General features: G+C 36.8%; 1 long non-coding RNA gene across 2 annotated transcripts in view; it reads right to left on the reverse strand.

Annotated features, from left to right (window-relative positions):
• Positions 1 to 3785: 3785 nt before the first annotated feature.
• LOC138844624 (uncharacterized) overlaps positions 3786 to 15868 on the reverse strand; it is a 107504-nt gene continuing 95421 nt past the window's right edge. The window contains exon 3 of one of the 2 annotated variants that reach the window (XR_011380735.1): positions 3786 to 3916. This is a non-coding gene — a long non-coding RNA (uncharacterized lncRNA). Of the gene's footprint in view, positions 3917 to 10446; positions 10550 to 15868 lie in introns of those variants that run through there. The other variant, XR_011380736.1, reaches the window with a different exon arrangement.

The following is a 15868-nucleotide window of genomic DNA, read 5'->3' on the forward strand; positions in this document are numbered from 1 at the left end:
AAACCGGTGCCCACATGGGATGCTGGCACTGCAGGCAGCAGGTTCACCCGCTATTCCACAGCACCAGCCCTCAATTAATCTTTACTTAACCCTCTACTATCTCCACACAATACCAAAACCATAGCCCCTAATAAAACACCAATGGTGTACTAGCCATTTAGGTCAGTATTTAGCTAGCCATACCTATCCTATTTTTTTTTTTATTATTTTTTTTTTTTTGACAGGCAGAGTGGACAGTGAGAGAGAGAGACAGAGAGAAAGGTCTTCCTTTGCCGTTGGTTCACCCTCCAATGGCCGCCGCGGCCGGCGCGCTGCGGCCGGCGCACCGCGCTGATCCGATGGCAGGAGCCAGGAGCCAGGTGCTTTTCCTGGTCTCCCATGGGGTGCAGGGCCCAAGCACCTGGGCCATCCTCCACTGCACTCCCGGGCCACAGCAGAGGGCTGGCCTGGAAGAGGGGCAACCGGGACAGAATCCGGCGCCCCGACCGGGACTAGAACCCGGTGTGCCGGCGCCGCTAGGCGGAGGATTAGCCTAGTGAGCCGCGGCGCCGGCCCATACCTATCCTATTAAACAAAAATCTCCCTCTGCAGAGAGATCATTTCTGAATTTACTTTGTATCCTTAGGATCTAGTACAATGCCTGCATCAGTAAACATTTGTGTGATGAATGAATGAATGAATGAACGCAAACAACATGGAGCTCTAATCATTTTGTGCAGCTGCGCAAATTATGAGACAACAGACTTTGGAGTTATACAAGCTTAGTTTAAGTTTTCAGCTTAATAACGCATAAGTTGCTTGCCCTTCGTAAGTTAGCCTTTTTTTTTTTTTTTTTGACAGGCAGGGTGGACAGTGAGAGAGAGAGAACAGAGAAAAAGGTCTTCCTTTGCCATTGGTTCACCTTCCAATGGCCACCGCGGCTGGCGCACCGCGCTGATCCCAAGGCAAGAGCCAGGTGCTTCTCCTGGTCTCCCATGGGTGCAGGGCCCAAGCACTTGGGCCATCCTCCACTGCCTTCCCAGGCCACAGCAGAGAGCTGGCCTGGAAGAAGGGCAACCGGGAAAGAATCCGGCGCCCCGACCGGGACTAGAACCCGGTGTGCCGGCGCTGCTAGGTGGAGAATTAGCCTATTGAGCCACGGCACCAGCCAAGTTAGCCTCTTAAAATTTAAGTTTCTTCATTAGTAAAATAGGGATGATACCATTACTTCATCCTGTTCTTTTGATGATTAAATGAAATAAGTGTAAGGGGAAAAAACAGGAGACAATTAGCATCTAGCAAGGAATTAAATACATATTACCCATAGCTATTATCCTATCCTTTTGTAATACCTTTCCCTCCCAGGGTGCCCTTCCTTTGCTTTTTTATTTTTTAAGATGTATTTATTTATTTGAAAGTCAGAGTTACAGAGACACAGAGTGTGAAGGGTCTTCCATCAAATGGCCAGAAGGCCAGAGCTGGGTTGATCCAAAGCCAGCAGCCAGGAGCTTCTTCCAGGTCTCCCATGCAGGTGCAGGGTCCTGAGGACTTGGACCATCTTCTATTGCTTTCCCAGGCTATAGCAGAGATGGATCAGATGTGGAGCAGCCGTGACTCGAAATGGTTCCCATATAGGATGCTGGCACCGTAAGTGGCATCTTTACCCACTATGCCACATCACTGGCCCCATCTTTTGCTTTTTAAACTAGCTATCTCCTATCTTCTTTTGAAACTTACACAAGCTATTATTTATTTACTGTATGAGTAAATACATAGCCTCATGCTTGTAGTTGAGGTGATACTCTTCATTTTCACTCTTTTTAAAGTATCTTACTTATACTATTTCCGCCACAGTACAGATGCAACAGTGTAATGTCTTTCTTGTTTAACTCTCCCATTAGACCAAGTTCATTAAGAACAGGAGCCATGTATTTTCCCCCAGAACATTGCAGTCTACAAAGCAGGTACTTTGAGAAAAAAAAAAAATATTGCACTAAAGAGAAAGAGAAATACTGCCTAATAGAATACCACGAATATTGTGGACAAGAAAATATTTCTAGATGATTCAGTGGGGTCAAATGAGTTATTTACTGTGCCCTATAATTTTTATTTGAGATAGATTAAATCAATCCCGGATTGAATTAAGTGGTGTCAACTGGAAAAGAAAGAAATTAAGTGACACTCTGACGTTTCAATTTGATTTACATGAGAGGATTGTGGATAGCATTAGTAACAAGACCCCTTATGAACAAGGTCTTGTTTTGATGTATTTACTCTTACTGACATCTAAGTTCAAAAAAGAAAGAGAAGGCTAGGTCAACATGAAGTAAAACAAATCTTGATAGCATCCTCTTTTAGTCCCAGTTGTTATTTCTTCCCAAGCTTGCTTTCTTTGTATGTTAAATTTTTGTTGCTTTCTTCTCCATCTGTTTACCACAAGGGAATCAAGACTATGAACCCTTGCTTTAATTTCCACACTTCACTACAATGAAACCTGCAGAATATAGCACATTTTGAAGATGTAATTTAAGATTTGATTTGTATTTGCAGAACAAAAAAATATCCCCTGAAAACAGCATGGAATCCTGAGATAATAGCTTAAAATATTTATTTATAATTTGAAAGGCAGACTCTTAATCACAGCATGGCTTAATTATAGTAATATAAGCCTAATTAGCACTGTTGTAATAAATTGCTAATTTGTAAGATGAATTATCTTGTTTCAGTTTTCAACATAAAGGAGTTCTTCATGTTATTGTATGAATTCTTGGTTTAAATTACTATTCTGGATCCTGCCACTGATAAGTAAACATTAAATTCTTTATTTCTTTCTCTACTATAAAATTTAATACCTCAAATTTGAAAGTAGAAAAGACACAAAACCAATCTATTAGCTATTTTAATTTGCATTATTCATTAGGCATCAACGTTCATTATCTACTCATCAGTTCTTAAATTTATTTCCAATTGTCCCCCATAATTGTATCTTTGTCATTGATACATGAGTAGTAATCAGCATTATAGATTTATGGTAAAGTGTAGTGATAAAAGTAGAGAAATGTCTTAGAGATTATACAAGCTAACAGCTGGAAAAGTACTTCAAGGTAATTCAAATTCTTCAGAAGAATGTATCAGTTTGTGTTCCTATAATAATTCCTTGCTTTTATTTTTCAGCTTAGTGTTTAAAATTCGTTTTAAAGTGGCATAATTTTCTTTTAGCCATCATTCTCTAGAAAAGGAGACCATGAAAGCAAAATATCACTATTTTTGTCATCTATTTCCAATAGCTCTTTTCCTTTATTACTTTGCTATTCACTGTGAAGTGTATTCCAATAATAAGCTTTAGGGCAGAAATATAATGTTGGAGAAAAATGGCTATTTTAAATTCTTTTTTCAATATGATTTTTTGCCACAAACCCTAGGGATTCTTTTTTCCTTTAAAAACAAATACAATTTCAGCCTAAAGAATTTGCCACTGTTGCATCAGGGGCCACAAAGTCTCTATAATAGTAAATAAGGGTTAAAACAAATGTCAAGATTGTACAAATTTCAGTTTATCCAAGATAGAGTGAGCTTAAGGAGTTTGAAATCTGAAAGCTGACTCGATTCTCCAACTCATTTTTAAACTGTAGAGGACAATATATTGGAAGAGTTCGTACATTTAAGCCTTAAGAAATTCAACATTTAAATCTGGAATGATGAGGCCATTTTCTGAAAACAGTGATATAATCACCTTGTTCTGGTGAAATCTTCATTCCCAGACTGCCTCACTTTAGAACTCCTCATCAGCCTCTGATCAACTCTGCAGATTGGCCTGATGTATAGGCTCATCAAAGATATCTTTCAGATCAGCATTAAGAGACATTTGCCTCTGCCAGACTTCAAAAATCATGTCTCCATGACTCTGTGCTGAAATAATGTGCTACCATGGAGATTTCTGGGGAAACAAAGGAGAAAAACTGATTAAGAAATTCAATTTGAAATTAATTACAGGCCTTACACAACTTATAAAGATTAACCCAATTAGACATTTTCTTTGATTTTTCCCTCAGGGTAATATGCTATGGTCTAGCCCAATTCTTCTGCATATCCTCATAATATTCATGGAGAAATATTCATCATTAATTTTTTAAAAATTTTAATTGCATCTTGAGTACAAATTTTCAATTAAATGTTAAATATTTTCATTTGAAGACAAAATTAAAATCTGCAATACTGTCTTTTCCTCTACCTAATTTCTTCCTACACAATATGAGGGTTTTTTGATAGCACCACTCTCAACATCAGTCATAACAAAGGAAGTCTGCTTACATGAGTGAGGGAAAACATCACTTAAAGCTGACATAGTCATATCATTGACCTTGAGAGTCTCTTGAAGAAAATAAATTGGCTTACTGAGGCAGTCAAGTAGAAAGTAGAAACCATCATTTTTTAAAGGATTTCAAGGTAAAAATCCTCAGGGACAATCTTTTGTCAATGTCTAAGGCTTGATTAACTGTCTTAATTCACTATGATTAATGACTTTTAAAACTCTGGGGCACTAAGTTTCTTTATATGTTGTATTATATAAACCTTGTAAGTGGGATGTTCTTCAAATGAACATCATAACCTACACACAAACCACATCAACAACTTTAACAGATAATTATGCATCATGTCACTCAGTGTGAAAGATACTTTCAGAGGATGCTCCCCTAATCATTTAAACAGAGATGTCTATTTCTTACCCAAAATACATATCTCACCACACAGGTGATTTTTCCCTCATCAACAAATACATTCCATCCTTCCTGTTTCTGCAAATGGTTCTCTTAGAAAACTTGCAAATGATATATTTTTTATCAAATGTAGATTTAAGTCATGGCATTTAACACTCTTCACTTTTTAACTGCTGGTGACTAAAAAATATTTAATGGAAAAGAAGAATTTGAATGCAATTATAATATGAAAACTATTTATAGTCTTAAGGATAATAATTTACATTTCCACCATGTAAAAAAAAAGTGTAGGGGCCAGTGCTGTGGCATAAAGCCACCATCTGCAGTGCCAACATCCCATATGGGCACCAGTTCAAGTCCTGGCTGCCTCACTTCCAATCCAGCTCTCTGCTATGACCTGAGAAAAACGGCCCAAGTCTTAGGGCCCTTGCACCCACGTGGGAAGACCTGGAGGAGGCTCCTGGCTTCTGGCTTCAGATCAGTGCAGATCCAGCCATTGCAGCCAATTTGGGGGAGTGAATCAGCAGATGGAAGACCTCTCTCTCTCTCTCTCTCTCTCTCTCTACCTCTCCTTCTCTCTCTGTGTAACTTTGACTTTCAAATAAATAAATAAATCTTAAGAAAATTGTATAAAATGTTGTAGACTGCTATTGTCTAAAGTGAATATGACAAAAATTTTCATTTTTCATCAAAAGCAGACTCCATCACAAGCTTTGGCCACAAAAAATGTGAAATTGGTAACAAAGTTATATTGAAAATGCCCAGGGCTGCCATTGTGGCATAGTGGGTTAATGCCTATGACTCTGGTATCCCCTATGTGTACCAGTTCAAGTCCAGTTGTTCTGCTTCGAATCTAGCTTCCTGCTAATGGCTTGGGAAAAGCAGCAGCAGATGACACAAGTACTTGGGACACTGTCACCCACGTGGGAGACCTGCATGAAGCTGCTGACTCCTAGCTTCAGCCTGGCCCAGCCCTGGCCATTTTAGACATCTGGGGAGTGTACCAGTGAGTGGAAAATCAATCTCTCTCTCTCAATTCTGACTTTCAAATAAATAAATCTTTAAAAAAAATAGAAAGAAAGAAAATACCCATCTTTTTTATGGGTAGAAATTAAAATTTTTTCAAAACTCAGTATGATCCACAGAACAGATACCAAAGATGACTGTACTTTATGGACTCCTCGAGTTTTTACTTAGTCTCACTTATACTCAAAGTCAATTTATTTAATGCCAACACAACAATTAAAGAGACATACCTTGTGCTTCCAAGTTTTCTCTGTGTTGGCAATATGAAACTCAAACTCTAGGAGTTCCTTTTTTCTCCCAGGTTTTAGCATAAAGTCATAACATCATGAATAGCAACCAAAACTAGTCAGGTACCAAATCATCACCACCACTTATTTGTTCCAAAAGCATAAGCTAAGTTTATAGAGAAAGGGATAGTTGTGTGATAAATATATCAGATGATAACACAAAACCTTCAGAAGTTACCAAGACTTAAAAACAGACAGGAAATTTGACAGGGTACTCTTTAAAGGCAATAACTAGCTTTAGCCCTTGTTTATACTCCTGTGGAATTGTTGTCTTCCTACTTTTTACTTGTTGAATACTATGGTTAGTGGTGAACTAAATCTGTGATTACAAAGTGGATTAAAATTAGATCTTTGCAAAAGCTCATGAGGGAAGGAGGGGGGTTGGAGGAGGGAGGCAAGTATGGTTATCTTCTTAGAACTGTACCTATGAAGCACATGAAATCTGTTCTCTTTAAATTAATACATATAAAAAAATTTTAAAAACCCTTATTCCATCAACCTTATTCCCTTAATTCTAGCTAGTAAAACAATTAAAATTTGGATGAGCCATATAATTCAAACAGAAATTACATCTTTACTAAAGCTTGTATATCATATTTTAGATAGAATTCATCATTTAAAATACCTTTACTTTGGCCAGCGCCACGGCTCACTTGGCTAATCCTCCACCTGCAGCGCCAGCACCCCGGGTTCTAGTCCTGGTTGGGGCGCCGGATTCTGTCGCGGATGCTCCTCTTCCAGTCCAGCTCTCTGCTGTGGCCTGGGAAGGCAGTGGAGGATGTCCCAAGTGCTTGGGCCCTGCACCCACATGGGAGACCAGGAGGAAGCACCTGGCTCCTGGCTTCGGATCAGTGCAGCACTGGCCATAGCGGCCATTTGGGGGGTGAACCAACAGAAGGAAGACCTTTCTCTGTCTCTCTCTCACTGTCTAACTCTGCCTGTCAAAAAAAATAATAATACCTTTTCTTCTTCCAGAAGGAAAATAATGAAATGAGCTTAATTTTACCCAGTTGATATGTATTTACAATAGCTTTTAAAAATATCAGAGGAGTCCTTTAATCATGGAAAATAAAATTGTTTCAGATAATATACCAGATGGCCATTAGGGTTTTTTTCCTGAATTTCTCTTATATGTTAAGCTTACTTGATGATATAGCTCAGCTATCTCTTAGTAATATAAAACCTCTTTGATGTCAATATTTAAAAAGACACAAATTAATTCACCAAGGGAAAAGAAATGAATACCTAGACACATGATCTTTAGAGTGTTGATAGGTGGTCATTAATCATGCTAGGAAGGTTAAAACAGTAGAGCCCCCAGTAAAACTCTGCAACATTTTCTTTAGCACAAGTCTATGACAGATGAAAAATCCATTCCATTTCTTCCCTTGTTAATAAAATGCATGACTTATATCTCTGAAAAGTTTTATAGTTAAATCTCTGGTAATTGACTTTCTATATGGTGCATAAAGGGGTAATGTACAGAAGTAGAATCTTGGAAGTAGATGACCTTGAGAAGTTTATTCATTGGATTATCACAACCCTTAAAAAAGTATTTGGATCTGTATATAAGAAATACATGAAATTTTTATACCTTAAATAAAATTAAAAAGAATAAAAACACTTCATTTGAATTAACCACAGTATGATATTCCCAGTATGTCAGTCTTGGCCTCCAGTATACAAATCACAAGTTGGATAATTAAATACATTGAAGTCTCTCTCATGTGGCATTCCAAAAAAAAGTATCATTTTAAAGATTGTGGACCCATGCTAAATAAATGTCTCTCCCTTTGTGCAAAAAGCTATATAACATGATAATTTAATAAAATCACATAATTGTTAAATAAATGAATAAATAAATAAATCACATAATTGTCAAGCAACATATAATGTAAGGAATAGTTACATTATTTGCTTTTCTAGCTTGTAAAAGATATATATGGAGATTGCTATATCAGTTGACTGTTTCTAGGTAACAAATCACAACAAAACTTAAGGGAGTAAAGCAACAGCCATTTATTATTATAACATACATGCATATGAATATACTAGAGGTCAGTTCAATTCAACTGGACTCACCTATGCATCTGCCCCTTCTGTGAACAGCAGACTGGGCTGGGCATGGCCTTCTTATGGTGGTGACAGAATCACTAGAGAGCAAGTGAAATCTAACACTTTGTCAAGCCTCTCATTACAACATGACTTCTAGTATCCCGCCAGCCAAAGCAAGTCATAAGGTCAAGCATAAACTCAATGAGAGAAAAACGTATTCTGCCCTTGATACTTGGGCCACTGCCACCCAAGTAGGAGGCCTGGATGGAGCTCTGGGCTCCTGGCTGCACCCTGAACTAGCCATTTGGGGAGTGAACCAACAGATGGAAAGATCTCTCTCTGTCTCTCCCTCTATCTCTGTAACTCTTTCAAAAGAACAAAATAATAAAAAAAAAAAAAAAACTTCAAAGAAGATAAGTAGGGGGCCAGCATTGTGGCATAGCAAGTTAAGCCTCTGCCTGCAATCCTGGCATCTCATATGGGTGCCAGTTCAAGGCCCAGCTGCTCCACTTCCAATCCAGCTCCCTGATAATGTGCCTGGGAAAACACTGAAAGATGGTCTAAGTGCTTGGGTCCCTGCACCCACATGGGAGACTCAGAAAACTCCTGACTCCTGGCTTTCGCTTGGCCCAGCCCTGAGCATTGTGATCATTTGGGAGTGAACCAGCAGGTAGAAGATCTCTCTCTCCTTCTCTCTCTCTCTCTCTCTCTCTCTGTGTGTGTGTGTGTGTGTGTGTAACTATGCCTTTCAAATAAAAAAATAAAAATAAATCTTTGGAAAAAGATAAATTTTTAAAAAGAAGGAAAAAACTAATAAATTTATGAATTAAACTTATATTGACATATCAGCTTTATATAGCATGGCCTTATAGTTTTTCATTCAAATCAAGACTCTTTTGGGAGTGGGCTAGGTGATATATTTGTCATATATTGTGGTAAAACCAACTATCCCAAAATGTAGCAGCTTCAAGCCACAAACACATTATTCTACACATTCATAAACCTAGAGGAGGCTTAGTTCCTGGTCTCTCAGGGTCTCTTATGAATTTGTAATTATATAGGTCCAGATGAAAGCTTTACTGGGCCAGAAGATTTGTTTCCATGCACACATAAATGGCTGTTGGAAGAAGGCTTCAAACCATCAGGACTCCCCTTGAATTAATTTAATGATGATTATGATGGAGACACTGAGATGGAACTACCTGTCTTTTATAAGTGACATGCCATCATTTTGCCATATTCTACAGTTAGAACAATTTTGGTACAATGTGGTGGGGATTAATTAAAATGTAAACACTGGGAGGCAGAATCATTGAGCACCATCTTGGGGGCTGACTATTCCAGGTGTTATTAATGGTTATGCCAGGACAATAGGTATAAATAAAAATGGTCTGAGACAAGTCAAACTTTAAAGTCAAATAATATTTACTCTATGCCTGATTTGCATATATTAAATCAGCAATTAATTTTCTACTATTGAAATTATTTAGTTCTATAACTAAATCCCTAAAAATCAATTATATGAAATCTATGAAAAATTGCTATGATCTTGTCCTACTTTCTTGCACCATATCCTGCTCATTACATTGCTATGGAAGCCACCATTAGTCAACAACAATGCCCTCTCAACCAGAAATCTTTCATTTCACAGTAAATAACTAAACTGTGGCTCCTTCTTGTCCCTCACAATTTCACACAGGTGCCCAAACATCCTCAACAACTGAGAGGTTCATAAGAGATGAGAGTGTCAGAGACCTTCCAAAACATTGTTAAAATAGAAACTTCAGTACTTTTTCATTCAAATAGGTCTATTATGATGAACCCTGAAATTATAATGATGGAATTTTCTATGTCTTTTCAATATACTGGGAGAGGAAGACACTAAAATCCAAACAAGATACACTAATAACTATTGTTACTCCCAATGCTGGGCATTTTGCCCTCAACAGTTAACTTGACCACGTCCTAGCTCAATAATTTCTAAGTGAACTTGCCACTGGTACTAAAGCAACTTTAAGTCACCTTCTGAGTTAGAGAACTAATGCAGAGGGAACATATGTAAGTTAATGAGTTTAGTTATCAGGATAATTCACTCTCTTTGGTTCTGAATACAACACTAAATATAGGCAGATCTGCCTATACCTTGATATAGTACAATAAAGAAAAATAATAGGGGCCAATGGTTTGGTGCAACGTTAAGCTGCCGCCTGTAACATCCCATATGGGTGGTCATCCCATATGAAATGAGCATCAGTTCAATTTCCAGCTGCTCCACTTTCAATCTAGCTCCCTGACAATGTACCTTTGAAAGCAATGGAAGATGTCCAAAGTATTTGGGCCCCTGTTACTCACATGGGAGACCTGGATGAAGTTCCTGGTTCCTGGTTTTGACCTGGCCCTGTCCCAGTTGTTGTGGCCATTTGGAAAGTGAACCAGTGGATGGAAGATCTCTCTCTGTCTCTCCCTCTCTCTTTGTGACTCTGCCTGTCAATTAAATAATAAATCTTTTTTTAACGGAATTCTTTTTTTCTTAAGATTTATTTATTTGAAAGTCAGAGTTACATAGAGAGAGGAGAGGCAGAGAGAGAGAGAGAGAGAGAGAGAGAGAGAGAGAGAGGTCTTCCATCAGCTGGTTCACTCCCCAATTGGCCACAACATCCAGAGCTTTGCCAATCCAAAGCAAGGAGCCAGGAGCCAGGAGCTTCCTCCAGGTCTTCCCATGCAGTGGGCCATCCTCCACTGCTTTCCCAGGCCATTGCAGAGAGCTGGATCAGAAGTGGAGCAGCGGAACTTGAACCGATGCCCATATGAGATGCCAGTGCTACAGGCGGTGGTTTTACCCGCTATACCACAGCACCAGTCCCAATAAATCTTTTTTTATAAAAAGAATAAAGATAATAATGAATGGTACTGTATTATAATTTATTAGAATTGAGTTGAGTAAACCAATTAAGTCAAAAAATAATCATTTCCTTCCAACAACCATTAAGGACAACAAGCATACAGAATTGTGGACATTCAAGTTATTTGATAGGAATACTGAAAATACTTTGTTTTTCACATTGTGCATATTATGTAAGACTATGTTCATAAGAGAGCTCATTAAAGCTAGAGAATGTAGTAGGTGCCTCAAATATAGCAACAGTCATCATCATATCATAGTCATAGTGAAAATTTGGGAGTCAATTTTAAATCAGACAGCCAATGTATGACTCAGTGTTATTGATATGTTGATGCTACAAAGAAAAACAATGAGAACAAGCACAAACTACATCTTTTCCTCCTATTTGTTTCTTCAACCTCATAACCAGGGAAGTCAGAAACTGATTATCTGAAGAATCAAAATGACTATAAACTTCCTGTGAAAGTCAAACAAGAAACAAAGATCCAGAGGAAAACAGAAATAAAGCTTTTCACAAATATTTATCATGATATATTACATACATTCATCCAATTTCTAGAACCATTTTGACAAGCCCTGTTAATAAGGATAAAGGGAAGTAACTGCATGACCAGGATACATTAAATTGCTTTCCTTCATTCTTTCAGTTGTTCCAGGGAAACCAGTTGGTTGCTATATTCTGTTTTTTTCCCCTGTTGATAATATATCTTCCCATGATTTGTTAACCCAGATCCTTTTCCTTGCTTCTGTTTTAAAATAAACCTCTTGCTCATTGAAGCTGACTTTGCCTTGCTAAAGGCTGGATAATTCCTCTGGGCAGTAGAATATCTCATCAGTTACTTGAATGTTTTTTTCCTTACTGGAGTCCTGTCAACTAATTTTTTTTCTATATCCCTCTAGTTCAGGGACTATTATTGATTTACTCTAAGTCAAGCTACTTCTAAATTGTTCTTGCTATTATTTGGGAACATTCATTGAAGTGCACAGAACACCCACCATGAATAATATTTACATGTTCCCTTAATCTTAAACCTCTAAGCATCTGTGAGAGTTATTCTTGCTTCTCTCTTGTTTTTGCTACACACATACACACACACACACAATATTATTTAATGGGAAAGAAAATTTCAAGCCTTTTCCTTGTTAAGACAGGTCATAGAATAGATATTCCCACATAATGGAAATGTTTCATGTGTTCATAAATGCATAAGAGTATTCAATTCTATTTGTAAAATACTGCAAATTGGTCTTACTCCTTAGACTGTGTTTTTGACAAACTCAAAGAGTTACTTTTCTAACTCATTCTAAATCGTCCAGTTTTTCTGTATATACTTCTAGGAATTGATAGTAAATACTTTGTCTAAGACTGAATTTCTGATTGTGTACATAAATCCAATAAAATTAACTGTTAACCATCCAATAGAGTACACATTGTACTTCACTACTACTGCAAGGGGCATAGAAATGACAATGAGGCTCATCAACACAAATATCATGCATTCTGCTTTTACATTTCCTTCCCACTTCCACATTGTAGCCATTGCCTTTATATATATGTATGGAATACCTGGTATATGCTAGATTCTAAAAAGACAAAGTGGCACAGTCCTTTCTCTCCAGGTGAAAACAAATTTTTAAATTTTTACTGTATTTTATTTTTAATCTGAACCTAGTGTTTTCAAAACTTTCTTAGCTACATGAGTATTTTTTAAAATCTAATATAACTTAATATTCTGGATAGAACAGGACATGATCCCCCAAGCTCATGCAGAAGTTTAGACTCCAAAGTCACATGTTAAAATTTAACAGATTAATGGTTGGTAGATAAGGGGAAAGGCTTGATCCAATTAGAGTATCTGAAAGTGGGGACTTTGGGAAGTGAATGACTTCAATTGGTTGAAGAAGTGGGCTCAATGGAAGGCAGTCACTGAAATGCTAACATTCAGCCATCAAAGTAGATGATGATGCACCTACTGAGAACCTTGGGACCTCAGAAAGCACCTTTTAAATCATTGACATAGCCAATCCACTTATTTTTCAGATAAATAAACCATGAATTAGAGGCACTGTTTGACTTGCCCATAGTCATCAATCAGCTTTATACATATCCAAAACAATTCATGTCACCTAATATGTTCTTTCCAGAGAGCTATAACTATTCCTTACTTTGGGTAAAGTTGATACTATTTCAAAATATATCTGCTGTAAATATTTACCTTTAGGGTTTATGAATTCTTAAAATTGATTTGATTACATCTTAGAAGCAAAAAAAAAACAGATTTCTTGAATTGTTGATCTCTGATTTTAGACTGGAAGTTGATTTTAAAGAGCCCTATTTCATTGGTAAATTAGATGGTTCATCAGTCTATGTCACAGCACTAAACATTATATTATGGCTCAGATAAAAGAAAATATTTATTCACTTTTGAATTTCTTATCACATAGAAATCATGCACACTTTTACCCCCAGGATAATAAATAATAAAATGGAAAACATAATATGCCTAAGGCTGTTTCTCTTTTGTTGCTCTGCCCTTTTGTACTATTGACCTCAGATGCTTCTCACATCCTCTTTGAATACCTAGAATGGTCATGCTGCAGCCTTTGCCCTCACATGCCCATGTCATATGCCCTGAAGGTAATAACACATTTCCATTATTGAGACTACAGTAGCATCTGAGACATAACAGCAAGAACATGAACAATGCCTCCCACAACCTTATTGCATATTATTGATGACTATGCATACATCTGAGCTACTCTAAAATCTAGCGGGCTTCACTTCTATCTCTTAATCCCAATAAAATATTTTTCTCATCTCATCAATTAGTATATATACATAGCCAGGAGTCTATCATATTTTTAAGTTAATTCCAATCTTTTATTTTAAAAAAATCATTAACTGTTACCCCATGCTAGGTTAGTAAAATATTAAACCCAACTTCTTGAGATACACTGCCTTTATACTGCAAATATTAAAATGTGACCCTTACCATTACAGGCTTACTAAAAAGGAAATTTTAAGGCATCCCAATATGCAGTCTGCTTTTAAAGATTGAAAAATGAAAAGAATAAATAGTAATGAATTACAAAGGCAATTGGGGCTATCAAAAAGTGCTTATTTTAAAAAGCATTTCCCACAATCATGGTTCAAGATGTCAATGCTCATAGCTCAATTAGTTTACAACTCAACTGCATTAAACTCATTCATTTTTCCACTATTACTATGTATACTTGTCTAAAGAAGTCAAATGATTTTAGGATAACTGCTTTATTTTGCTGTTGTTGTTTTTCATACTCAGTTCCTTGAAATGGCAGATCATATATATCAACAGATTGCCTAAATAAAGATTTATGCTTGAGTTTTGATAGTGGAGAGGCAAAAGTTATTACTTCTTTTCCTCAGCCATCTCAAGGTACAAGGCAGACATCCTTGTACCAAAAGACAGATTAATAAGAGAAAGGCTTACAAAATTTATTTAGTCCAAGCTTTTTACATGACACAAGAATCTTCAGAAATGAAGACCAGATTCTCATGGAAGCTTTTTTATTTCCAGCCTTAGGTTCAATGAAGAATGGACAACCATGAAGAAATGTGAATGAACAAAAACAGTATGATCTAATGGTAACAAAATGGGGGGAACTTAGGAAGGTCTGTTTGTTCAGATACTTCTTGATCGCTTTGTGTAGCAGTACTTCCAACGTAGAATGAAACAGGATCCCTTCAAAATGAAGGTCTACAAGTGAGTAACAGAAAGGCCAGAAAGTGACTTTTCTGGATTTTATGAGTAGCTTTGGGGGAGAGGAATTCTAGTTCTATGGCCCACCTTGAGGAAGAGGAGTTATAGTTTTTGTTACTCATTTTGAAGGAGAGATAGGGACAGGGGATAGGGCATGAGAGGGTTATAGAGACCTTGCTTCTAAGGCCTTTGCTGTTTCTTTCAGTTTAAAATATTTAGCGTACCAAGACTTTGAGGTATTTTGGTCGGAGCCCCAACGGTAATCAATGTATTTTGGAAATGTTCCCAATATTCAGAAGTCATGTTTTAACATTCTAGTATTTATTAATCTCATTGCACAATTATCTGAAAGAGACTGTTGGCTTTCATATTTGTATAAAATAAGTCATAACATCATTTTTTCATCAAGTGTCCACTATGGTTATGCCTTTGTTTTTATAACTGCATATTTAATTGTTCATTGTTTTATAGAAATCAAAGTAGGAATTTGCTGTCTCCACTGGTTTAACATCATAGGTGTATGAATTATATCTCTCTAGCTGTTTTTGATGTAAAAACAGAAGATATATAATGCTTCAAGCAAAACAACATTAGAATAGACCCAATATATATATTATATATTATGTAATATATAATATATATTATGTTAATCAGAATTATAATAAAGGAAAATAAATATAAAGTCATTCAAATACTTTGAAAAATCATTGGGCCTCTACTGTACTCAAGGATATGTCTCTAAGACCTTCATGAAACCCAAATTTGTGAATTTACTAAAGCATATCATTTCCATAAATTAAATGATGTACAACCAAAAAAATTAATCCATTACTTCAGATTTATAAAAATGTTCAAATGAATTCTTCCTCTAAAATAAACCCACTGCTACATTATATTATGTCATAACTGAAATAATGTATCACCGAGTTAACTGAATATCTATGTGTTTATTGTTAAAATTGGGCCCTACCCAGAAATGTATGGCCAAGTGTTTGTGTGAGGGCTGAGATCTGCTTGCCAGGCTAAGCACTGGGCTCAGAACCACATCAGGTCAGCATCAACCTAATGGAAACAAAAAGAGTGAGGGGCATTCTAAATTCTTCCAAAGGCTCCATAGGTCCTTTTATAACCTTATTTCTCACTCTGGACAAGCCAAAATTA

This window comes from Oryctolagus cuniculus, chromosome 12, assembly GCF_964237555.1.
Source record: "Oryctolagus cuniculus chromosome 12, mOryCun1.1, whole genome shotgun sequence".
Taxonomy (NCBI): Eukaryota; Metazoa; Chordata; class Mammalia; order Lagomorpha; family Leporidae; genus Oryctolagus; species Oryctolagus cuniculus.